At 39.3% G+C, this 26,910-nt stretch overlaps 1 protein-coding gene across 1 annotated transcript in view; it reads right to left on the bottom strand.

The window, feature by feature from the left end:
• Positions 1 to 25,636, bottom strand: part of LOC128638743 (toll-like receptor 13) — a 64,578-nt gene extending 38,942 nt beyond the window's left edge. Inside the window, exon 1 of the mRNA XM_053690881.1 lies at positions 25,454 to 25,636. The gene's annotated coding sequence lies outside the window, so the exon portion shown is untranslated. The remainder of the gene's footprint in view (positions 1 to 25,453) is intronic.
• Between the last annotated feature and the right edge of the window lie 1,274 nt (positions 25,637 to 26,910).

The following is a 26,910-nucleotide window of genomic DNA, read 5'->3' as shown; positions in this document are numbered from 1 at the left end:
CTAAGTATTTAAAAGAATCTATTACTTGGTGAAAGGGAGTTTTCAGTATAGAGGTACTATTTTTCCTCAACCAAAATAACTCAGACTTAGCCATGTTTACTTTATATCCGGAAAATGAACCGAATTGTTCTGAAATCTGAAAGAGTTTTGGTAAGTTTTCTTTAGTATTTGCCAAGTAAAGCAGCAGGTCATCTGCATAGAGGCCAATTTTTATTTCAGTGTTGCGAATTTTTATACCATCTAAAAGACGGCAAATTTTAATTGCCAAAGGCTCAATGGAGATATTAAATAAGAGCGGGGAGAGAGGACAGCCCTGTCTCGTCCCTCTGCCTAAGAAGATAGAAGAAGAAATAGTATTATTCACTATCAATTTTGTGGATGGCTGTTTATATAAATTTTCAATAAATTCCAGAAATTTGCCCCCAATACCAAAATGCCTTAATGAGGTTTTAATGTGATCATAAAATATAGAATCAAAGGCTTTTTCAGCGTCGATAGAAATAATGGCAAGGTCAGGTTTGCCCTCTCCCCCGTTATTTGAGTTAGACATAACCTCAAAGTATTCAGTCACCAATAGTGCTTCTCTGATTTTTGCAGCCGAGTTACGATTATTTATAAAGCCTGATTGATCAGTATGAATTATTTCTGAGAGGATCCCTTGAAGTCGAGATGCTAAAATCGCAGTGAGAATTTTATAATCAGAATTTAGCAAAGCAATTGGTCTATAAGATTCTTTACAATTAGGGTCCTTTCCGCCTTTTAGTATAAGAGTTGTATATGAACTAGAAAATGAAGAAGGGATACAATTGCCTTTTATAAAAAAAAGTATTAAAGAGAGTACAGAGATGCGGGGTAGCCCTCACTAGACAAAATCTTGTAAAATTTCATTCGGACGACCGTCTGGACCTGCTGCTTTATTCAAAGAGAGTTCAGATATTATTTTCTCTATTTCTTCTATAGAGATAGGAGCATTTAAACTGTTGGACATCTCTGTTGTAATTTTGGGATGTTTAATATCCCTCCAGAAGTCCAAAGATTTCTGTGCATCGCTTATTTTAAATGAATACAACTCCTGGTAGTATTCGTAAAATGCGTTTGAGATGTCCTCTGGTTTTGAGATCTGTAACCCTTTATCATGCAGTTTATCTATTACAGATTGTTTTTTCTCATTTTTAATTAGTTTGGCCAGCATCTTGCCCGATTTATTCCCATATCTATATAGCTTGGCCTCCATTCTTAATTCTCTTTGTGTTTCTTGTGCCAGTACAAAGGTATCTCTCTCATTTTTTGCCTTAACATATTTGCCCAGTTTAATGGTGTTTTATCAAGCAGGTATTGATTATAAGTATTAGTCAAACATTGACATGAGTCCTTTTCTCTGGATCTAATTTTTTTTTGTAAAGCAATGTTATATGAAAGTATCTCCCCTCTCATTACTGCCTTCGCAGTATCCCAAAATAATTCAGGGCGGCTCAAAAATTCTTTATTGAAATGTACATATTCCTTATATTTATTTACAAGCCAGTTCTTGAACTTTATCTCTGACTTCAGATAGTAGGGGAAAAAAAAGCGTGATACAGCGGGACGTGGGTGTGAGAGCTGAAATTCAAGCACAATTGGTGCGTGATCTGAGAGGAGAATTGACATTATATCTGATTTTACACCATTCATTAACATACATTCATCAATTAGGAATATATCAATTCTAGAGAGTGTTTTATGCGCCTTCGAGAGGCAAGTAAAGCTCTGAATAGAGGGGTTTTGATGTCTCCAAACATCTCGAAGCGCTAGATTTTGCATGATTCTTTTAAACATCTTACACTCTAGATTATCTTTTTTTTGTTTCAGCTGTTTAACCTCTCGCCTTAACCTATCAATTGGGCTTTGTGGTGCCATATTAAAATCTCCCAGAATCAGACATCCTTCTGTGTAAGCTAAAAGTTTAGACTGGAGAGCAATCCAATAATTTGGGTCAAATACATTAGGGCCATATGTATTGCACAGTGTATACATCTTCTGAGAAATCTTCACCTTCAGCATGACATACCTCCCCGCTGGATCAGCCTCAAAATGTATCACTTCAGTGTTAATTTTTTTTCCCAATTAGTATTGCTACCCCCCTCTTTCTCTTCACACTGGGTGCAAAATATATTTCCTTTACCCATGCTGCCTTAAGTTTTAAGGATTCTTCTACTGATAGGTGAGTTTCTTGAATAAAACCAATATCGGTCTGAATTTTTTGGAGCTGAGTGAAAATTGCCTTTCTTTTAATAGGAGTGGTTATGCCACCCACATTCCATGATACTATTTTACATTTATTACTACGTGCATTCATCTATATGTAAAATTTCGTCTATATGAAGAAAAAGTGAGGAGCAGGAGAGAGGGAGCGGGGAGAAAGAGGGAGAAAAAAAAAAATATAACATATAGATAAATAAAAAATATGTAAGCCCTCTCCGCATCGGGGGAAGTTAAGCACTGAAGTTTATGTCCAAACAAAAACCCATCTAACCTAAACATAAAAAGAAAAATAAATAAAACCCACATTTTTGCCATATCTAGGGCCTAATTATTACATTCAATTATTATCAAACCGAGGAGTCCAGTGTTTTATAGAAGCTCTCAGCTAGATGGGCTTCTTCAAAAAAATGTACGGTATCGTTAATTTTAACCTTTAGTTTATGAGGGAATATTATAGTTGCCTGATATCCTCTTTGTATGAGCCTGGTACAAATAGGAGCAAGCTCCCTTCTTTTGGCTGCAGTTTCAGCAGAGAAGTCCTGAAACATAAGGATTGTAGTACCTCCAACTTTAACTGGCTGTTGCTTGCGAAAATATTGAAGTAAAGTGAGCTTGTCTTGGAAGTTTAGCAGTTTAGCTATAACCGGCCTAGGCTTAGTCCTAGCTTTATTCTCTATACGCAGTGAGCCTATCCTGTGGGCTCTCTCCACTGGAATAGGATATAAGGTAGATGGCAATTTTAAGATTTTAGGCAACGTTTCTGATACAAAGTTAACAAGATTATCATATTGCTGTTCTTCTGGAAGACCTATTATTCTTATATTATTTCTCCTGGCGCGGTTTTCTAGGTCCTCTAGCTTATTTTGTATTTTTTGTAAATTTGTATTCACAGCTTCAAGATTAGAACTATGCGCTATTGTTAGGTCTTCTAGGTCTGAGACTCTTTGCTCGGCTTCCTGCAACCTGTTGGAGAATTGACGGACTTCCTGCGTTAGAGAACAGATGTCTTGTTTGATTTCGGCTTTAAGAGCCTCAAATTTGGGAGAGAGCGCATCAGATATGTTAGCAACAAGACTATGAATATTGATAGATTCTTGTACCCCTGGCATATTCAATAAAGCTGCTTGTGTATCCATGACTGTCTCTTGGTTTCCTTTCATTTTTCTATCTCTCTGCCTCGCTGCCATGGCTGGAGAAAGGATCTTAGGTGAAACGTGAAGGAATTTATCCATGTGCTAATAGATGCAAAATTACGGACGAAAAAAGAGTGATGCAGTGAAGATACGTGAAATTGGTGCAGAAATAGACGTGGTTATGTATTTAAGCGCAAAAAAACGTTCACAAATAGACAAGTGAGGATGGGGATGTGTAGGTGACAATGAAGTGAGGAAGGGAGGGGAGGAGAAAAGAAAGAAAAGAAAAAAAGAGGGGGGAAGACCCCTCACCTGAAGGGGAGAGGGGAAGTGAGAAAAAAAAGAAAAGACCGGTGATACTTAGTTAGTTTAAGTGAAGAAGTCCAACCACGGATGCGAGGTCCAGAGAATAATGTAATCACAAGACTATGTCAGGTCGATTGACCAAACCTAGGGGTAGTAAATCTGGTTTTGAAAAGTCACCCTATTTCAATATCTGTGGCTTAGAATACAAGAAGGCATTATTAGTAACACCAGCAAACATATCCTAATTAATCTGATTTGAATTCAGCTCTGATGTTATATATAAAAGAGAAAATATACTTTAGGACATATAACTATATATAAATATAGTATAAGAAAAGAAGATACAAAGGTTATTTCACCTAATTAAGTATTAAGTCAGAGTTCTGAAAACTATGTCTCTGCCTCTTTATATCTTACTCCTGAGGCCCTTCTTATCTTATTGTACCCCTTGTCTAGATTAATACAGCTTTACCAGCAAGCTATGTCAGGCTTTACAGGGAGTGCAGAATTATTAGGCAAGTTGTATTTTTGAGGATTCATTTTATTATTGAACAACCACCATGTTCTCAATGAACCCAAAAAACTCATTAATATCAAAGCTGAATAGTTTTGGAAGTAGTTTTAGTTTGTTTTAGTTATAGCTATTTTAGGGGGATATCTGTGTGTGCAGGTGACTATTACTGTGCATAATTATTAGGCAACTAACAAAAAACAAATATATACCATTTCAATTATTTATTTTCTACCAGTGAAACCAATATACATCTCAACATCCACACATATAAATTTCTGACATTCAAAAACAAAACAAAAACAAATCAGTGACCAATATAGCCACCTTTCTTTGGCAAGGACACTCAAAAGCCTGCCATCCATGGATTCTGTCAGTGTTTTGATCTGTTCACCATCAACATTGCGTGCAGCAGCAACCACAGCCTCCCAGACACTGTTCAGCAGAGGTGTACTGTTTTCCCTCCTTGTAAATCCTCACATTTGGATGATGGACCACAGGTTCTCAATGGGGTTCAGAATCAGGTGAACAAGGAGGCCATGTCATTAGATTTTCTTCTTTTATACCCTTTCTTGCCAGCCCACGCTGTGGAGTACTTGGAGCCGTGTGATGGAGCATTGTCCTGCATGAAAATCATGTTTTTCTTGAAGGATGCGACAGACCTTCTTCCTGTACCAATGCTTGAAAGAAGGTGTCCTTCCGAAACTGGCAGTAGGACTTGGGAGTTGAGCTTGCTCCATCCTCACACCGAAAAGGCCCCCACAAGCTCATCTTTGATGATACCATGCCCAAACCAGTACTCCACCTCCACCTTGCTGGCGTCTGAGTCGGACTGGAGCTCTCTGCCCTTTACCAATCCAGCCACGGACCCATCCATCTGGCCCATCAAGACTCACTCTCATTTCATCAGTCCATAAAACCTTAGAAAAATCAGTCTTGAGATATTTCTTGGCCCAGTCTTGACGTTTCAGCTTGTGTGTCTTGTTCAGCTGGTGGTCGTCTTTCCAGCCTTTCTTACCTTGGCCATTTCTCTGAGTATTGCACACCTTGTGCTTTTGGGCACTCCAGTGATGTTGCAGCTCTGAAAATATGGCCAAACTGGTGGCAAGTGGCATTCTTGGCAGCTGCACGCCTTGACTTTTCTCAGTTCATGGGCAGTTATTTTGCGCCTTGGTTTTTCCACACGCTTCGTGCGACCCTGTTGACTATTTTGAATGAAACGCTTGATTGTTCGATGATCACGCTTCAGAAGCTTTGCAATTTTAAGAGTGCCTGCATCCCTCTGCAAGATCTCACTATTTTTGACTTTTCTGAGCCTGTCAAGTCCTTCTTTTGACCCATTTTGCAAAGGAAAGGAAGTGCCTAATAATTATGCACACCTGATATAGGGTGTTGATGTCATTAGACCCACACCCCTTCTCATTACAGAGATGCACATCACCTAATATGCTTAATTGGTAGTAGGCTTTTGAGCCTATACAGCTTGGAGTAAGACAACATGCATAAAGAGGATGATGTGGTCAAAATACTAATTTGCCTAATAATTCTGCACTCCCTGTAGTTGACACAGAGCATAAGCATATGTTTAGCTGATATTGTTAACCCTTTCAACAACAAAATGTAGATTAGTTTACATCAAAACCCACAAAGTGTAAAGAGCAATAAATTCTCTTTTAAGAAATTAGTTTCAAAGCTATACAAAGCAACAATTTCTCTATGACCTTCCTAAATTATGTAATACTTTAACCTCTAAGAGTTGTATAACACCACAACAAGTGCATTTTGTATCAATATGTTGCAATCCCTTGTAAGACAAGTTTTATCTCTTTATAATTGTCAATTTATATAGGGCTTACACTAGACTATGTCTGCATCCAACAGAAGAAAGGCATCAAAGAGACAACAAAAAATAAAGCAGATTCCATTATATGCATTGCAATGTTTAGGCTAGAATCTATTCATTACTAGTAATTTATATTTAAGTGAAATTAATTCAGATATAAAAAGAGAAAAACAAAATATTGCACTTGTCAAAGTATCCTTCACTCCTTGTTTAAGATGTTATATTATAGCAAGGCCAAACATTCTTTACTTCCTTTCTCAGAGAGTGTCTTATGTAGAAACACCTTGCAAATTTTCTATGATAGGGTCCCTGATTAGATATACTTGCTAAGTTGGTTACAGTACCTTCCAGCAGGTCTAGTTCTGATCAGGAGGGAAGAAACAACCTTCCCCAGCAGCTTTATCCCTCAGAGTCTGTGCACATAAGAAACTGCACCGGTACTTCGTTTCGTTGAATCAACTCCCAGCAACAAGCGAACCAGGCACTTGGAACTGGTCAAGGAGCTTTCTCCCCCCTCAAGGGGAAACACAAAGAGAGGAACCCAGCCTGGGGCAATGATCACTCACATATGATCCGCTGCAAAAAACAGACCCCTAACCTCCTCTCACGCAGCACCGGTGGGAGAGGAGGAGGGGGAAACAGAGTGTGGCTCCGGGTGAACAGAGCGGAGAGACAAGCCGGGTGATATCTCGAGCAGCGGTTACCGAGTCGACTCCGCCCCACTTTACTCCCAAGTGACGCGCGTCACAACCACGAAGGGCTGCCACGTCTCCCACTTAGGAAGCTCCGACCTCGGATGATGTCCTCAGCAGACCAAGCTGTAAGTTCGAGGCCTTCGGGCCTTCGACATCCGCTTTCTACTTGGCTGCAGCTTTCGGCAGTATGTCAGCCCTGTGTCTGTTTTTACAAGTAATCACCTTGGAGAGTCCTCTGTAGGCGTTTTAAGCAGATCGCCAGGAGATACCGGCCAGTGTTGTCTGAGGTCCTCTTTCCTCCCCCCTTACATTTTAGAGGGTGTTTATTGAGAGTAAATATTGGTAGCGTCTCTCACAATATTGCTGAAAGAAATGTTACTCATACCTCCTCTCTCGCAGCACCGGTGGGAGAGGAGGGAGAGGTGTAAAAAATATTACATAGGGAAGGAGCCCTGTATTAGACGTTAATGTGTAGCAGGTATAAATCTTTTCTCTACTTGTCGCAGTGGCATGGATTTTCCACTGCCTTGGTTCCGGTAGCGGTGTAGCCAGCTGTCCAGGTAGCTACCCCAGGTATCTGGGGTGAGGCGCGGGAAACTCCGCCAGTAGCTTAGGGACTGGAGCTCTCTGAGCCAGCACTTTCCAACGTGCGTTAAGCTCCTCCTCCGGAAACCATGTGACCAGAGCATGCAATTTTAAACAACTTTCCAATTTACTTCCATTAACAAAATGTGCACAGTCTTTTTATATTTAAACTTTTTGAGTCATTAGCTCCTACTGAGCATGTGCAAGAATTTACAGCATATACATATATGCATTTGTGATTGGCTGATGGCTGTCACATGATACAGGGGGAGTGGAAATAGACATAACTTTGCAATTTATTTTAAATAAATCTACTACTCATTTGAAGTTCAGACTAAGTGCTATTGCATTGTCTTCTTAGCATGCATTTGTTGTTTATGCAAATCTACTGTATTGACTGGTCCTTTAATGAAAATTACTGTATAAATCTATGCTGACTGCAGTGACAGCAAAATTCTTATTGAGGTCTCTATAAGGCAGCCCATTTGAATTGAAATCATACCTGACACTTAAAACAATTATAGGTTAAGTTCTCACAGCAGAAAGGTGTTCAATAAGATGCGTAAAGAGCATTGACTGCAATGTGCTACTTATTTGTTGCATTAGCGATTGGTGGTTGTCGTGGAGGATAGCACAATTATATTATTAAGAGTAGACCCAACCACTGTACCTCATCAGTAGTTTATCTTAGAAAGACATATCCTAGTAAAGTGCTCACTTAGTAGCAGGGTTCTTAACATTTAGTATTCAGTTTTACTGTCATTAGAAATAGCACACCTGTTCTCTAATCGCAGTCAGCCCAACGGTATATTAGTGTGGGCCTGTAGATATGGAACCTATTGAAAAGGTTACTAATGGGACCAATGAAAGCTCTTGTGTCTGTTCTACTATGGGAAATGGCCCAAGTTTGTGTTAAGTGCAGTCTAGTGTCCTAATGTGAAGTGATTACTATTTGGGCCTCTTGTGTCAGTTGAAATCTGGTTTAGCCCCCTATCTATTAATAGGTATGGAGACTTTTCAACTATGTCTCTATTCTGGGTAGGAAGCCGTTTGGGGGTGTACCCTAGGGTGAGAGAATCTGATTAGGTGGTAGCAGTTCTTAGCACTTTATAGTCATATAACGTCACATCCTAACAAGTTTACAGGTTAATTAAATGAACAAGAACAAAAAACATTGTAAGTTATTGTAATATACATTACTGGTCGATGATCTCAATTCTCCATCATGTATGGCTTTAAGGTCCAAAGACAAGTAGACTGGCTTTATTCCGTTTAGTCTGGCACAAGTCTGAGTCCCTGATTTTGCAGCTGGCATTCGGGGCCTGAGACCTCTGAGGAAGGGGGTCCCATTCTTTGGCTGTAGGGCTTAGTCTCTCGGGCTACATATTTGAGTTGGTGTTTGAAGGTCGAGGGTCTAGGGGGCACCGTCAGCAGAGAGTTCGATGATCCTGAAGTTTTTGAAACCACCCGAGTCAAGTAGTTCTTTCTTCTAAGAGGGGTTGTCTAGTGTGATCAAAGATCCATCTTTGTGGATGAAGAGCTTTGTCAGATATCCCCATCGATATTGAACTCCCTTCTTCCTGAGAATGGTTGTGATTTCCCTAAATGATCCTCTTTTTTTCATGGTGTATTGAGAGAGGTCTGGGAAAACTTGTATGTGTCGGACCCCTTCTGGTAGAGATGTGGTGTTGAAGGCTGCTTTAAGTATTTGTTCTTTATAGGTTAAGTAGTGGAAGCGCATGATTGCATCACGTGGCTTATCCGCTGGAACATTCCTTCCTCTTGGCAGTCTGTGTCCCTGTCCTATGAGGGATTCAGATTGATTTGTGGACGGTTTAGATGTTTTCAATATTCTAGGATGAAATCTTCTAGCTCACTGTGTGTTATTTTCTCTGGTATGCCTCTGAACCTAAGGTGTTCCTTCTCGAGCGATCTTCGAGGTCTGCAACGTTTACCTCTATGATGTCTACATGGTCCACTATATGTTGTGAGTGGGCTACCAGATTAGCTCGTTCTATAGCCTAAATCCTCCTGCTTGCACTCCAGAGCTTCAGTGTGTTCACTGATAGCTCCAATGTCTCTCGCAGCTCGGCCACTGACCCTCGGATAAGTTTTTAGTGAGAGTCTCTTCGAGGGTTTTCATATCTTTCAGTTAAAGTGTCAACTATCTCTGACGCAAGTTGGTACATCCTCATAGCAGGAGGAGTTAGAAAAGGAGGCATATTCTACATGTCCACTATATGTTGTGAGTGGGCTACCAGATTAGCTCGTTCTATAGCTAAATCCTCCTGCTTGCACTCCAGAGCTTCGAGTGTGTTCACTGATAGCTCCAATGTCTCTCCGCAGGCTCGGCCACTGACCCTCGATAAGTTTTAGTGAGAGTCTCTTCAAGGTTTTTCATTCTTTCAGTTAAAGTGTCAACTATCTCTGACGCAGTTGGTACATCCATCATAGGCACGGAGAAGTTAGAAAAGGAGGCATATTCTGTGTTAGGGGTTCAGAGTGAGGATTTGACCCAGGACTAGGCAGGTTGCTATCAGTAAATATTGCAGTCTTAAAGTGGGTCTGCTAGAGATTTCTTTGGGGCTTACAGCCAGATGTTCTTCTCCTATTGCCTTGCGGCATGATAGTTTCACACCCTGTTATCCTCTGAATATGTTAGACCCTGAGACTCTGTATTAGCCCCCCCGGGCAGAAATGGCCCAAGAGATTTAGGCCATGGCTTTGCCTGCGTGAGGCCGATGAAAGAGAAATAAAGCATTTCAAAAGGGGTTGCTGTAAAATAAGTTGAAAAGTTCTCCTGTGGTACTTCCGTTAATTATGCGTGCCTCTCCCCAGGGGCGATGTCACCACTGGACGCTGACGGGTAAAAGGGTAGAGGGGTATGACCCGCTCCAAATGCTTGGAGCATTTAACAAAGTTCAGATCAAGCTATTTGGCATATGTAGGTATCTGCTGTTTCAGGTAGATATGGCTGGGGCACTTTCATTTGTGGAGGTGAGGTTTGCGTTACATTATAAATGTCCCCTAGGCAGTCTTTCATAACCTCCTTTCCAGCCTCAAAAAACCGTTCCACATATAAAGTGATTTTTATTCCTAGCCACTGAGTTTGCTGTTAATGTAGAAGTAAGCCCCTCACATATAGATGCTAAAGAATACAGTATATGTGCGGCCTTCTCCCCAGTACCTATGTCACTTAGTTTGGGCAGTATGCTTTTCTCTTGCTGCGGTATGTGGGGAAACCCAGCTTGTCAGCTGTTATATTATGGTTTTATTGCAATATGGCCAATCGATAAAGTCCCTGTTATGCTCCTAATCCCGTATTAATTAATATAATCCGAAAGTGCGTATATGGCAAAGAGTGTATAGCACTTATGTTCTCTTAGGGCGCGGTAAAATGGGCCACCGTTCCTGCCACAAGTCCTCTCTCCTCTTGTGAGGCACTGCTGTCTCAATCGGGTGAACTTAGAGTTATCTCACCCAGCAGCCCATTCCCTGTGTTAGATGGTCTGTAGAACTGCAGGACGCAATACCGTAGGTGGTTTATTCATTAAGTGTCCACCTCCGTTTACTCCCAGCACTCAGATATTTCGCCTGCTTTAGTAGGAGCCGCTCCGTGCGAGATCACTATCACCTCTTCTCCTTTTTGCTGAGCTAGTGCTGGACTCGGGAGCGGAGCCCCGGCCCTGCCGATGTCCACAACAGATAGGTCACGCCACCTTTCAGACCTCGCACTTTGCTTGTTTACTGGGTGAGCTCGTCATTGTGCGGGGTATTGCAGCCCTCGATCTAGTTGGTGAACGCTCTCACTGCCCCGGTTGTAGAAAGGCTAGTAGCTTCACCATTAGGCACTCAATCGCGTTTTGCACCTTAGCGTTGTTATTTCTGTGCTGTTTGGTGACAATTACTATATAAATTAATGTTAAATGGAGCCAGAGTGTAAGGAGCTCTTCAAAGCTGCTCCATTCAGTGGCTGGCTCTGCCCCCCTGTTAAACTGATTTTTTACTTAGCGCAGCCAGGAGCTCAGAGACTAGGCATCCATCACTGAGCTTGGCTAGGCCCTCTCCACATATTTTAAAGAGCTATGAAACCCACAATTTTTCTTTTGTTATTCAAACAAAGCATACACAGGGCCGGATTTGCCATTAGGCACAGTAGGCCATGTGCTTACCAGGCGCACTGACAGGAGAAGGGCGCAGATGCAGTCACTGACTGTCAGTAACTTAACTTTTGTTTAAAAAATTTTTTTAAGACTTTGTTGTTGTAACACACACTGTTTTACTGTAAACTGTACACAGGCATGCTCTGGCTGGGCGGCTGCTGAATTCAAGTGCCTTTTGCCCGTTTTGTGGCAGGGAGGAGGGAGGGTCCGGTCCAGGTCAAGCCGACTACTAGTGTAGCAAGTACCCTCCCACCTTGAGTCCAGTCCAGTCAAGTCAAACAGTGCCGTAGTTGGCGAACGCAGGCAGCGCCACATACCGTCATTTGGTTTGCGGGTTTAGGGGGCAGGCTGAGATTGAAAGTGAAGTGAGCTGCTGTCGCTGAGTGCAGTGCTCATTGCCGCTGTCGCCTCGCCTATTATCCTATGTTAAGTGACGATAACAAGATTCAAGAAAATTGATGTCTGAGTCTTACTGTAAGTTAGTAGTACACTGTACTGCAGTAGTAAAAGTTATCTGTGATGCCACCTACCTATATGTTCTGCTAACCTCGGGTCTATTATTAACATACGGCTAGATTACGAGTTTTGCGGTAAGAGCGGTGCAGTACTAACTTGCAAGTTATTGTCACCGCTCACCTCCCTACAGCGCTGCTATTACAGGTTTTCATAAATCCGGCGTTAGCAGGCAAGAAGTGAGCGTAGAGAAAAATTGAGCTCCATACCGCACCCCAATACCAGCGCTGCGGTGAGCTGCTGTGAGCTGGTTTTACATGCTTGTGCCCGATTTCCCCATAGATATCAATGGGGAGATCCGGCTGAGAAAAAGTCTAACACCTGCAATAAAGGAGTGTAAAGCTCCGTAACGCAGCCCCATTGATTCCTTGGGGTAAAGAAAAGTTATGTTTACACCTAACACCCTAACATGAACCCCGAGTCTAAACACCCCTAATCTTACACTTATTAACCCCTAATCTGCCGCCCCTGACATTGCCGACACCTACATTATACTTATTAACCCCTAATCTGCCGCTCCGGACATCGCCGCCACTATAATAAACATATTAACCCCTAAACCGCCGTACTCCCACATTGCAAACACTAGTTAAATAATATTAACCCCTAATTTGCTGCCCCTAAAGTCGCCGCCACTATACTAAATTTATTAACCCCTAAACCTAACCATATGTCTAACCCTAACACCCACTAACTTTAATATAATTAAAATAAATCTAAATAAAACCTACTATTAAACACTAAATAATTCCTATTTAAAACGAAATACTTACCTATAAAATAAACCCTAAGCTAGCTACAATATAACTAATAGCTACATTGTAGCTAGCTTAGGTTTTATTTTTATTTCACAGGTAAATTTGTATTTATTTTAACTAGGTAGAATAGTTACTAAATAGTTATTAACTATTTACTAACTACCTAGCTAAAATAAATACAAATTTACCTGTAAAATAAAACCTAACCTGTCTTACACTAACACCTAACCTTACACTACAATTAAATACACTACATAAATTAAATACAATTAACTAAATTACAAAAAAAACACTAAATTACACAAAATAAAAAAAGAAATGATCAAATATTTAAACTAATTACACCTAATGTAATAGCCCTATCAAAATAAAAAAAGCCCCCCCCCAAAAAACAAAACCCTTGCCCAAACTAAACTACCAATAGCCCTTAAAAGGGCCTTTTGCGGGGCATTGCCCCAAAGAAATCAGCTCTTTTACTTGTAAAAAAAATAAAAACAATCCCCCCAACAGTAAAACCCACCACCCACACAACCAACCCCCCAAATAAACTCCTAACTAAAAAACCTAAGCTCACCATTGCCCTGAAAAGGGCATTTAGCTCTTTTTCCACCCAAAACCCTAATCTAAAAATAAAACCCACCCAATAAACCCTTAAAAAAGCCTAACACTAACCCCCAAAGATCCACTTACAGTTTTTGAAGACTCGACATCCATCCTCAACAAAGCCGGCAGAAGTCCTCAACGAAGCGGCAGAAGTCAAAACACCCAATACCAATTTTGAACAATATGAACATCACAATAGATTTAGCCCACTTACAATATTGGGAGATGCAGAAAGTCCTAGTACCAGCAACAATCCTCCACCTCCTATTTTAGGGATAGGCCCCAACACAAGAACAGACAATTTTCCAGTAAGGTCGGCCAAAAGACCACACATATTAGAAAACGAGGCAGCAGAGGCAGAGGCATTGCCGCCAAGAAAGCGGAATTATCCAGATTAAATCAGGGCCTGTTCAATCTGTCATCACATACATTATCTATCGAAGAAAAAAAAGTTCTTAAGAAAGGTTTATCCTTTTGTCCCCTCAATTCTCCCAACATTTTCAATCTATTTGTGGATGTGAACAACTTCACCCGCAAATTATCTTTACAAAAATACTTTGCAAATAAGAAATTGAGAACAGACAAATGTAGTAACACAGATTCTCAGTTGATATTAACTGACAATATGCCATCTAACAAATCAATTCCATGTATAACAGCAAACATTGAAGATTTAACTGATCATTTATTTAATGATTATATTCACACTTCTGTCAAAAACAAATCTAATTTTAATCCCACCAATATCAACAATAAATACATTGAATTATACCAAAACATGGTTTTGGAAGACTGTGAGAAAGTCTTCAAATCAACTGCCAAAAAGAAAAATTGCTCTTTTAACAGACACAAAAAAGCACTATACAGTTTACAGAACAATCCAAATATTGTAATTCGTGATGTGGATAAGGGAGGGGGGATTATAATTCAGGACTACAAAGATTACATCAAAGAAGCTGAAAGAATTTTGGGTGAATACAACTATTATCAAATTCTATCCAAAGATCCCACCCCCCTATTTTCGCAAACTTATCAACAATTAATAGGGAAGGGAGCATTACAGGGAATATTAAATAAAGAAGAAAGGGAATTTTTTAAAACAGATAATCCGAGCATTGCTCACTATTACCATCTTCCCAAAATTCACAAGGATAAAAATAACCCCCCCGGGCGTCCAATCATAGCAGGGATTGGTAATCTAACCTATAATCTATCATTCTATATAGATCAATTTTTACAGAAATTTGTAATAACACTTCCCTCTTACATTAGGGATAGCACCCATCTCTTACAACTATTACAAGATCTGACTCTCACAAATACAAAGAAACTTTGGATTACATGCGATGTTAGTTCCCTATATTCAAATATTGCTCACGATCTAGGAGTGTCAGCAGTATCCCATTTTTTAGAACAAGACCAGTATTTACCCAAAGAACAAAAAGCATTTATTTTAGAATGCATTATGTATATTTTACAACATAATTATTTTCTCTATCTAGACCGTTTCTATTTACAGATTAGGGGAACGGCCATGGGTACCAGGTTTGCCCCAAATTTCGCTAATTTCTCTTTATGGGATTATTCGAGAAGGTTTACATCCACCACACGGACCTTGGGGCGAACCTGGTATTCTATGACCGTTATATAGATGACCTCATTTTCATTTGGGATGGGAACCTCGAATTGGCAGAATCGTTCATTACACATCTTAATAGCAATGATATGGGAATTACATTCACGGCCAATATACAATCTGACTCAATAGAGTATTTGGATCTTGTTCTCAGTTGGGGACCTGATCAGACTATAATATCTAAAACATTTTTCAAGGATGTAGACAGTAACAGTTATTTAGAATACCACAGCAATCATCATAGAAGTTGGATTAATAGTGTTCCATACAGTCAGTTTAGATGTTTAAGGAGGAACTGTTCAGATTACAACACTTTCTTAAAACAGAGTCAGATTTTATATAACAGATTCATAGAGAAAAGTTATCCAGCTCACATTTTAGACCATGCTTTAACGAGAACCAAACTTTTAGATAGAAATAAAATCCTTCTAAAGAAAGACAATACCAACTTCAAAATTGACAAATCAACAAATCAGGGAAACATCATGTTCATCACTCAATATAACAACAGTTTTCATAAAATACAACAGATAATCCACAAACATTGGCATGTTATACAAAGGGATCCCATATTGAAAAACATTGTACAGGATCAACCAAGAATTGTATATAGGAGAGCACCCACCTTGAGAAATAGATTGGCGCTGAGTAAAATAGTCAAACATACACAACAGCAGTCCAAAGATACTAACAAATTCAAGAAAGGAATTTTTGGCTTACAGGGGGTGTACAAATGTGGCAGAACTGGATGTAATTCTTGCCAATACATTAAATCTGACACTAAACTTTTTAAATCACATACTACTGGAGACACCTTTCCAATCCAGGGCTTTTTCAATTGTGATTCCGCTTTCGTATATTACCTATTAGAGTGTGTATGCGGCCTGCAATATGTAGGTCGCACTTCTAGAAAGTCAAAACAAGGTGGGGGGAACATTACCGTAATTGTAAGAATTGTAAGAAAACAAAAGTTAAACACAGTATCCCCAACCATTGTCTGTTGAAACATCAGGGCAGCCCCCATATTTTTTAAATATCATCCTATTGATTTTATTCCCAAATCATCAGATTACAATAGAGTTAACAAACTCAGACAACGGGAAACTTTTTGGATTTTCAAATTGAAAACATTGTTTCCCGAAGGTTTAAATGCTAATCTGGACCTAGCAGCTTTCAATTAATTCATATCGTTCAACAGCTTCCAAATCAATACACTTGTAGTTATTTTTACCATACTTAGTCATATATTTTCTTTCATGTAATTAGCAAGAGTCAATGAGCTAGTGACGTATGGGATATACATTCCTACCAGGAGGGGCAAAGTTTCCCAAACCTCAAAATGCCTACAAATACACCCCTCACCACACCCACAAATCAGTTTTACAAACTTTGCCTCCCATGGAGTTGGTGAAGTAAGTTTGTGCTAGATTCTACGTTGATATGCGCTTCACAGCAGGCTGGAGCCCGGTTTTCCTCTCAGTGTGCAGTGAATGTCAGAGGGATGTGAGGAGAGTATTGCCTATTTGAATTCAATGGTCTCCTTCTACGGGATCTTTTTCATAGGTTCTCTGTTATCGGTCGTAGAGATTCATCTCTTACCTCCCTTTTCAGATCGACGATATACTCTTATATACCATTACCTCTACTGATTCTCGTTTCAGTACTGGTTTGGCTTTCTACTACACATAGATGAGTGTCCTGGGGTAAGTAAGTCTTATTTTTTGTGACACTCTAAGCTATGGTTGGGCACTTTTTTGTAAAAGTTCTAAATATATGTGTTTAAACATTTATTTGCCTTGATTCAGGATGATCAATATTCCTTATTTCAGACAGTCAGTTTCATTATTTGGGATAATGCATATGAATTATCAATCTTTTCTTACCTTTAAATTGACTTTTTTCCCTGTGGGCTGTTAGGCTCGCGGGGGCTGAAAATGCTTCATTTTATTGCGTCATTCTTGGCGCGGACTTTTTTGGCGCAAATACATTTTTTCTTTGTCATTTCCGGCATCATACTTGTCACCGGAAGTTGTTCGTGATTGCGTCATTTTTTTGACGTTTCGCGCCAAAAATGTCGGCGTCACCGGATGTGGCGTCATTCTTGGCGCCGAAAGCATTTAGGCGCCAATAATGTGGGTGTCTTTTTTGGCGCTAAAAAATGTGGGCGTCATTATTGTCTCCACCTTTTTTTCTCATTATTTAAGTCTCATTTTTCTTTTGCTTCTGGTTACTAGAGGCTTGTTCATTGGCATTTCCCATTCCTGAAACTGTCATTTAAGGAATTTGATAGATTTTGCTTTATATGTTGTTTTTTCTCTTACATATTGCAAGATGTCTCAGATTGACCCTGGATCAGAAGCTACTTCTGGAAAAACGCTGCCTGATGCTGGTTCTACCAAAGTTAAGTGCATTTGTTGTAAACTTGTGGTAACTGTTCCTCCGGCTGTAGTTTGTGATGAATGTCATGATAAACTTGCTAATGCAGATAAAATTTCCATTAGTAATATTCCATTACCTGTTGCTGTTCCATCAACATCTAATACTCAGGATGTTCCTGTTAATATAAGAGATTTTGTTTCTAAATTTATTAGGAAGGCTATGTCTGTTATTCCTCCTTCCAGTAAGCGTAAAAGGTCTTTTAAAACTTTTCATTTCTCAGATGAATTTTTAAATGAACATCATCATTCTGATTTGTCTGTTTCTGATGAGGATTTTTCTGGTTCAGAGGATTCAGTCCAGAACTGGTCTGACACTGATAAATCTTCATATTTATTTAAAATGGAATTTATTCCTTCTTTAATTAAAGAAGTTTTAATCGCATTAGAAATGGAGGATTCTAGTCCTCTTGATACTAAATCTACTAAGCGTTTATATTCGGTTTTTAAACCTCCTATAGTTATTCCGGAAGTTTTTCCTGTCCCTGATGCTATTTCTGAAGTAATTTCTAGGGAATGGAATAATCTGGGTAATTCTTTTACTCCTTCTAAAAGATTTAAGAAATTGTATCCTGTGCCATCTGACAGATTAGAGTTTTGGGACAAAATCCCTAAAGTTGATGGGGCTATCTCTACTCTTGCTAAGCGTACTACTATTCCTACGGCAGATAGTACTTCCTTTAAGGATCCTTTAGATAGGAAGATTGAATCCTTTCTAAGCAAAGCTTATCTATGTTCAGGTAATCTTCTTAGGCCTGCTATTTCTTTGGCTGATGTTGCTACATCTTCCACTTTTTGGTTGGAGGCTTTGGCACAACAAGTGTCAGATCATAATACTCATAGCATTGTTAAGCTTCTTCAACATGCTAATAACTTTATTTGTGATGCCATCTTTGATATCATCACAGTTGATGTCAGGTATATGTCTTTAGCTATTCTAGCTAGAAGAGCTTTATGGCTTAAAACTTGGAATGCTGATATGTCTTCTAAGTCAACTTTGCTTTCCCTTTCTTTCCAAGGTAATAAATTGTTTGGTTCCCAGTTGGATTCTATTATTTCAACTGTTACTGGGGGGGAAAGGAACTTTTTTTACCTCAGGATAAAAAATCTAAAGGTAAATATAGGGCTGCTAATCGTTTTCGTTCCTTTCGTCAGAATAAGGAACAAAAGCCTGATCCTTCCCCTAAAGGAACGGTTTCTGTTTGGAAACCATCTCCAGTCTGGAATAAATCCAAGCCTTTTAGAAAGCCAAAGCCAGCCCCCAAGTCCACATGAAGGTGCGGCCCTCATTCCAGCGCAGCTGGTAGGGGGCAGATTACGATTTTTCAAAGAAATTTGGATCAATTCGATTCACAGTCTTTGGATTCAGAACATTGTTTCACAAGGGTACAGAATAGGTTTCAAGGTAAGGCCACCTGCAAGAAGATTTTTTCTTTCTCGCATTCCAATAAATCCAGTGAAGGCTCAGGCGTTTCTGAAATGTGTTTCAGATCTAGAGTTGGCTGGAGTAATTGTGCCTGTTCCAGTTTTGGAACAGAGTCTGGGCTTTTACTCAAATCTATTCATTGTACCAAAGAAGGAGAATTCCTTCAGACCAGTTCTGGATTTAAAAATATTGAATCGTTATGTAAGGATACCAACATTCAAAATGGTAACTATAAGGACTATTCTGCCTTTTGTTCAGCAAGGGCATTATATGTCCACAATAGATTTGCAGGATGCATATCTGCATATTCCGATTCATCCAGATCACTTTCAGTTTCTGAGATTCTCTTTTCTAGACAAGCATTACCAATTTGTGGCTCTGCCGTTCGGTCTAGCAACGGCTCCAAAGATTTTTTCAAAGGTTCTCGGTGCCCTTCTATCTGTAATCAGAGAACAGGGTATTGTGGTATTTCCTTATTTGGACGATATCTTGGTACTTGCTCAGTCTTCACATTTAGCAGAATCTCATACGAATCGACTTGTGTCGTTTCTTCAAGAACATGGTTGGAGGATCAATTTACCAAAGAGTTCATTGATTCCTCAGACAAGGGTAACCTTTTTAGGTTTCCAGATAGATTCAGTGTCCATGACTTTGTCTCTGACGGACAAGAGACGTCTGAAATTAATTTCAGCTTGTCGAAACCTTCAGTTTCAATCATTCCCTTCGGTAGCCTTATGCATGGAAATTCTAGGTCTTATGACTGCTGCATCGGACGCGATCCCCTTTGCTCGTTTTCACATGCGACCTCTTCAGCTCTGTATGCTGAACCAGTGGTGCGGGATTATACAAAGATATCACAGTTAATATCTTTAAATCCGATTGTACGACACTCTCTGACGTGGTGGACAGATCACCATCGTTTAGTTCAAGGGGCTTCTTTTGTTCTTCCAACCTGGACTGTGATCTCAACAGATGCGAGTCTGACAGGTTGGGGAGCTGTATGGGGGTCTCTGACAGCGCAGGGGGTTTGGGAATTTCAGGAGGCGAGATTACCAATCAACATTTTGGAACTCCGTGCGATTTTCAGAGCTCTTCAGTCGTGGCCTCTTCTGAAGAGAGAATCGTTCATTTGTTTTCAGACGGACAATGTCACAACTGTGGCATATGTCAATCATCAAGGGGGGACTCACAGTCCTCTGGCTATGAAAGAAGTATCTCGGATACTTGTATGGGCAGAATCCAGCTCCTGTCTAATTTCTGCGGTTCACATCCCAGGTATAGACATTTGGGAAGCGGATTATCTCAGTCGCCAGACGTTACATCCGGGCGAATGGTCTCTTCACCCAGAGGTATTTCTTCAGATTGTTCAAATCTGGGGTCTTCCAGAAATAGATCTGATGGCTTCTCATCTAAACAAGAAACTTACCAGGTATCTGTCCAGATCCAGGGATCCTCAGGCGGAGGCAGTGGATGCATTGTCGCTTCCTTGGAAGTATCATCCTGCCTATATCTTTCCGCCTCTAGTTCTTCTTCCAAGAGTGATTTCCAAGATTCTAAAGGAGCGTTCGTTTGTACTGCTGGTGGCTCCAGCATGGCCTCACAGGTTTTGGTATGCGGATCTTGTTCGGATGGCTTCTTGCCAACCTTGGACTCTTTCTATCTCAAGGCCCTCAAGGCTCTTTTCTATCTCAAGGCCCATTTTTCCATCAGGATCTCAAATCATTAAATTTGAAGGTATGGAGATTGAACGCTTGATTCTCAGTCATAGAGGTTTCTCTGACTCCGTAATTAATACTATGTTACAGGCTCGTAAATCTGTGTCTAGGAAGATATATTATCGAGTCTGGAAGACTTACATTTCTTGGTGTTCTTCTCATCAAATTTTCCTGGCATTCTTTAGAATTCCTAGAATTTTACAGTTTCTTCAGGATGGTCTGGATAAAGGTTTGTCTGCAAGTTCCTTGAAAGGACAAATTTCTGTTCTTTCTGTGTTGTTTCACAGAAAGATTGCTAATCTTCCTGATATTCATTGTTTTGTACAGGCTTTGGTTCGTATCAAACCTGTCATTAAGTCAATTTCTCCTCCTTGGAGTTTAAATTTGGTTCTGGGAGCTCTACAAGCTCCTCCTTTTGAACCTATGCATTCTCTGGATATTAAAATTAGTTTCTTGGAAAGTTTTGTTTCTTTTGGCCATCTCTTCTGCTAGAAGAGTTTCTGAGTTATCTGCTCTTTCTTGTGAATCTCCTTTTCTGATTTTTCATCAGGATAAGGCAGTGTGGCGGACTTCATTTAAATTTTTACCTAAGGTTGTGAATTCTAACAACACTAGTAGAGAGATTGTGGTTCCTTCATTGTGTCCTAATCCTAAGAATTCTAAGGAAAGATCGTTACATTCTTTGGATGTGGTAAGAGCTTTGAAATATTATGTTGAAGCTACTAAAGATTTCCGAAAGACTTCTAGTCTATTTGTTATCTTTTCTGGTTCTAGGAAAGGTTTGAAGGCCTCTGCCATTTCTTTGGCGTCTTGGTTAAATTCTTTGATTCATCATGCTTATGTTGAGTCGGGTAGAACTCCGCCTCAAAGGATTACAGCTCATTCTACTAGGTCAGTTTCTACTTCCTGGGCGTTTAGGAATGAAGCTTCGGTTGATCAGATTTGCAAAGCAGCAACTTGGTCTTCTTTGCATACTTTTACTAAATTCTACCATTTTGATGTATTTTCTTCTTCTGAAGCAGTTTTTGGTAGAAAAGTACTTCAGGCAGCTGTTCCACCATCTTGGGTATTTATTATCCCATACGTCACTAGCTCATGGACTCTTGCTAATTACATGAAAGAAAACATAATTTATGTAAGAACTTACCTGATAAATTCATTTCTTTCATATTAGCAAGAGTCCATGAGACCCACCCTTTTTTGTGGTGATTATGGGTTTTTTGTATAAAGCACAACTATTCCAATTCCTTATTTTTGATGCTTTCGCACTTTTTTCTTATCACCCCACTTCTTGGCTATTCGTTAAACTGATTTGTGGGTGTGGTGAGGGGTGTATTTGTAGGTATTTTGAGGTTTGGGAAACGTTGCCCCTCCTGGTAGGAATGTATATCCCATACATCACTAGCTCATGGACTCTTGCTAATATGAAAGAAATGAATTTATCAGGTAAGTTCTTACATAAATTATGTTTTTTCACATTCTATTATGATATCCTATTACATGTCTGGTTTCTTTTTCCATTCTCTTGTTCTCATTCATTTTCATTTTTCTTTTCACATTTCCTTTTTTTCCCTCTCCCCCCCCCTTCCCTCTTTTACACCACACATCCTAATTGTTTGCAGCACTTTATACTATCTTCTTATACACCACATACCCTCCCCTCTTTTACACCACATATCCCATTTGTTTGCAGCACTTCACACTATGTTTCCAACTTGCAGTAGATAGCATAACCAACCAATCTGGTATCAGTTTCTATGTCAGAATTATATCTTAGTGAATATCTATACAACACAGATTTCTCCATCACATTGTTTCATTCTGTTGCACATTATACCCCTTCCTCGCTAGTTTAACACATTTACACCTTATCTAGTTATCTGACACCCTGACACTGTACACTCGCACATATTGTTTGAACATCATGTTCCTATCTACATTACACTTTCTATTCTCAAGATATTGTACAGCCTTATTCACTTCATCCTCCCACCTCCCCACTACACCAATTCTGATTCACAACACATCATTTGTTTTTAGATATACAGACTCGTTGTTCACAATTGTTTTATAAGATTCACATACACTTTTTTTCTAATTGCGTTTTTTATTTTTACATTTAGATCGTAGACCCAGATCAAATTTTTTACCTTTCAGTGTATTCTTATATTGGGTTTCATGCATCTGTCATTCGAGATATCAATACAGACCTCGATCCTTATTATTACATTTGCACAGTGGCACTACTAACTATCATCCACTATTACATATACCTGGATCTCCTCAATACAATTTTGCTATATTAACATTGTTTCTATCCATCACTCTCTGCCTTACATTTATAACATCAGCTCATGATATACTCATCCTGCGCATTTGTATCATATTTACAATGCATGCTTTCTAAAATAACAGCAGTAAATCTTAACAAAATAACGATTTTAAATATCTTTTCTGAACAACAATTACACGCAAACACCATACAGTACCCCTATATTATATGTACAAGTGGGGGAGCTATCAGACAAGATATAAATGCAATATCTACACTCATTATTCACTGAGTTTTTAATATAATTGGAGTTCTAAAGAATTATTTACACAAGGATTACTTACATATAGGCCACTTCATATTCACAAGCACACTATCATATACACACAGATTTATGTAATGACTGGAAAAAGTGCTTGCAGTCATGTTAACATTTCTCTAATTTAGCAACCGTATATTTTTCATGCTTTTTTGACAAACTTATGTAGCATATTTTGGTTACTTATGCAAATTTCTGAGACACCGTTGCAAACAAGCATTTTCGATGATAACAATTATTCACATTGAAATACCCATAAACATGCAATGAATTGCATTTATCGTATCAATACGAATTTTTTTACAAAATAATTATATTTGCATTCATCACTCACTTTACCAATATGAGGGATGTTTAAATTCGATTTAAATTCAGAATTCATATATAACATTTGACAACGTATATTTTAAAAAAATTGTCTTGGGACATTAACTAAGTTCCAAATTAGCAACCTCAAACGTCTTAATTCAGCAAAACTTACAACGCTAATTTATATTCAAATAAATAATCTATAAATTATCTTTCAATTTAACAATATCCCCTGCAAGCCCCTGCGAAGTGACTTTCCACTTTTGTATTTACTTCTGGAGCCGTAGGGTCTCACATTACAACTTACAGGTGCCTGACACTATTTAGCAGTTTGACCAGTTATTTTATTATTTTTTTGTTTCTATTTAAACAAATACATACCTCTTGGGTTTATGAATCAAAATGTGAACTTAGACATTTACGACTAATTTGTTAGTGGTTTTTGTTACTGATGTCATTGTTTTATTACCGCTTTTTCAGAGATATATATTTGTATATTGAAGTATTTGATCAATGGGACAGTTCACAGGTGAACATCATACACAATGTTAATAAGCCTCTCAGTACAAATCAAGCAACCATTGGTCTTTTTGGTATTATGACAACTTCCGTTTTTAAAACACACCAGTATTTAAGGTTTTTAATTTGTATTACTTGTATCCATTTGTTTATGCCTGATGAAACGACCAGCTTACGGTTGAGAAACGCGTAGCGGTGTTTTTATGGATTAAAGATTGCTTTTACTCCACGGAAGTTGTCCTTTGTTTTATTTTGCCTTGGAAGGGCTAGCGAATTCGATTCACACTGCAGTCCATAAATATCACATACCACAGAAGTCCATCTACCTTTACCAGGGCTCTACAGAGATTCACCTGCCTTTGCTCAGGTGCAGCGGTATCACGGATCCACCAGTGTGCTAACCACTGCGAGTGTTAGTCTGCCAGAGAGCACCGGTCACAGAACGGTGCATTTACTTTCGGTAAGCCTTTTGAAATTGTTCATCTTGCTCCTGATCAGACGTTATTACGCTATGAGGCGCCCTCTTTTTCATTTCTAAACATACACAATAAACCCTTTCCTAGTCCCACCCCTTGACATTTATTTTACCTTATTCCTTCAAATCTTTCACCTTTTTTTTCTTTATTAAGCCTTTGTTTCCTATGTATTAAATGGATATGAAACCAATTTTTTTATTTCATGATTCAGACAGTTTATCTGTTATCAATTTTTCTTTGTTTTCTTGGAATCTTTATTTGAAAAAGCAGGAATGTAAGCTTAGGAGCCGGCCCATGTTTGGTTCAGCACCCTGGGTAGCGCTTGCTGATTAGTGGCTACATTTAGCCACCAATCAGCAAACGCTACCCAGGTGCTGAACCCCACATCCCCTCACTTAAACTCCTTATAACGGCTTTGTGCAGTTTTATTTTTAAAATAAAGATGCTCATATTTTTTATTTAAGAAAGCAACTGCCCACTTTATTTGGGGGGCTATTGGGGATTTTTTTCAATTAACCAGAGATCTGACCCCTGATTATTTGCGCTTAGTGCAAAGTGCTCTGTAGCATTAACCAGACACTTGTTATGGCTGGTTATTTAACGTGCGGCCTTAAAGGGGCAAATTTGTCCCTTTACGGGCGCATGTTAAAATAGAGCTCCACTTGTAATCTAGCCCTATATGCACACCATAACATACTCCCAACGGCCTATATTCATAAAAAAGAGGGTATTTAATACAAATATTTCCAACTGCTGATCTATTAAGAAAATTAAATAAATATTGAATTATATCTCCAGCATTTAGTGCATATTATCTCCAGAATAAACAAAAAAGGTCTTTTAAGAGATCTGTTTCATTGGAGAGCTCTCTCAATTATTTGTGAATCCAAGCCAATGTCATGGAACATCTAACATAATGCATATAGATTGCTGCTCCTGACCCCATATAACATCATATAAAATCTACAAATGACAAAAAGAAAGTTGAGTCATACCGTCTCTGCTGTTTTGTCCCAGGCTCCCTTTTGAAGTGTGAGCGTTGCATGCAATATCCAGTTTAATTCTCTATACTAGATTCTTATTTTCACAATAAAATGAGGAAGTTAGCAACAGTTTCTTTTTACATATTCAAACATACAGGGAAATAGCAAGTGACACTTGTACGACAACGCACTTTCTTTCAGCACCAAGATCTGGAGATCTTGTGGAATGGCTTGAGACATGTAAAGAAACCTGTTATACCCGCCCTCAGTTACATAAGTTCAATTCTGTTTGTTCACAGGCAGAAATATTTGGGTGAAGTAGGATTCAATCCTTCAATTTCTCTTCAGTTTTTTCAATTTTCTTTCGTTTTTTTGGCTCACTCAGTCACTGGAAGTGTTCAGCATTTTAAGTCAATTTGTTGTAATTTTTTAACTATTTAAGTGTTGGGAAAGAAAGTACTTTCCGATGTAAAGCGTCAGGGAAATTATTTTCCTAGCTTTCAAAAATAAATGCTATACCACACACACACAAACAAGCCAACCAAAAGCACACAAACACATGCATGCACAGAATGCACACGCAGACATGCAAAAACACATGTACACACATACAGAAACAACATAAATAGGGTTGTGCACCCACAAAAACACAAACACCTACACAAGGATGTGAGCATGCACAAAAAGAAACATACGCGTGAACACCCATGCACTCACGCACGCACGCACTCTTGTAGACACAAAAAATGCCCACACATTTTTCCCAATCATGTTAAATTAGTTGCTTATTTTCTGTCTCAGACTCTGATCAGTTTTTAAGAACAGGGGCCCGATCCGATATGCAGCGTCGCCCGCAGAAGCCAGCGATGCCAAATTTTGAGCTGGTTTGGTATCACATATACGGCGTAACATAGAAGTTACGCTCGTATATTTCACCCTTTGGCAGTAGTTTTTTGGCCCATGGAGTGATATACCAAACCCGCGCAGTTTGGTATCCAATATACAGCGTAAGGACTTACGTGGCGAAAATGGAGAAATCTTACTCCATTTTCACCTCGCCACAATTTGCAGGCGTAGTAAGCCTTATGCTGAGTATTGGAGCCCCGTAACTCCCTAAACTACCTGCAAATTAAAACCTAACACCTAACGCATACGCAATGTCTATCTACCTGTCAACCGCAATCCCTCGCCGCAATCCCTAATAAAGTGTTTAACCCCTAAACCGCTGCTCCCGGACCCCGCCGCCACCTACATTATATGTATTACCCCCTAATCTGATCCCCCTACACCGCCGCCAGCTATATTAAATGTATTACCCACTAATGTGAGCGCCCTACCCCGCCGCCACCTACATTAACTATATTAACCCTTAATCTGATCCCCCTACCCCGCCGCCACCTATAATAACTCTATTAACCCCTAATCTGAGCCCCCTACACCCCAACCAACCTATTTTAACTATATTAACC

The sequence above is a fragment of the Bombina bombina genome, chromosome 8 (assembly GCF_027579735.1).
Source record: "Bombina bombina isolate aBomBom1 chromosome 8, aBomBom1.pri, whole genome shotgun sequence".
Classification (NCBI taxonomy): domain Eukaryota; kingdom Metazoa; phylum Chordata; class Amphibia; order Anura; family Bombinatoridae; genus Bombina; species Bombina bombina.
This window is presented reverse-complemented; position numbering and strand designations above follow the sequence as displayed.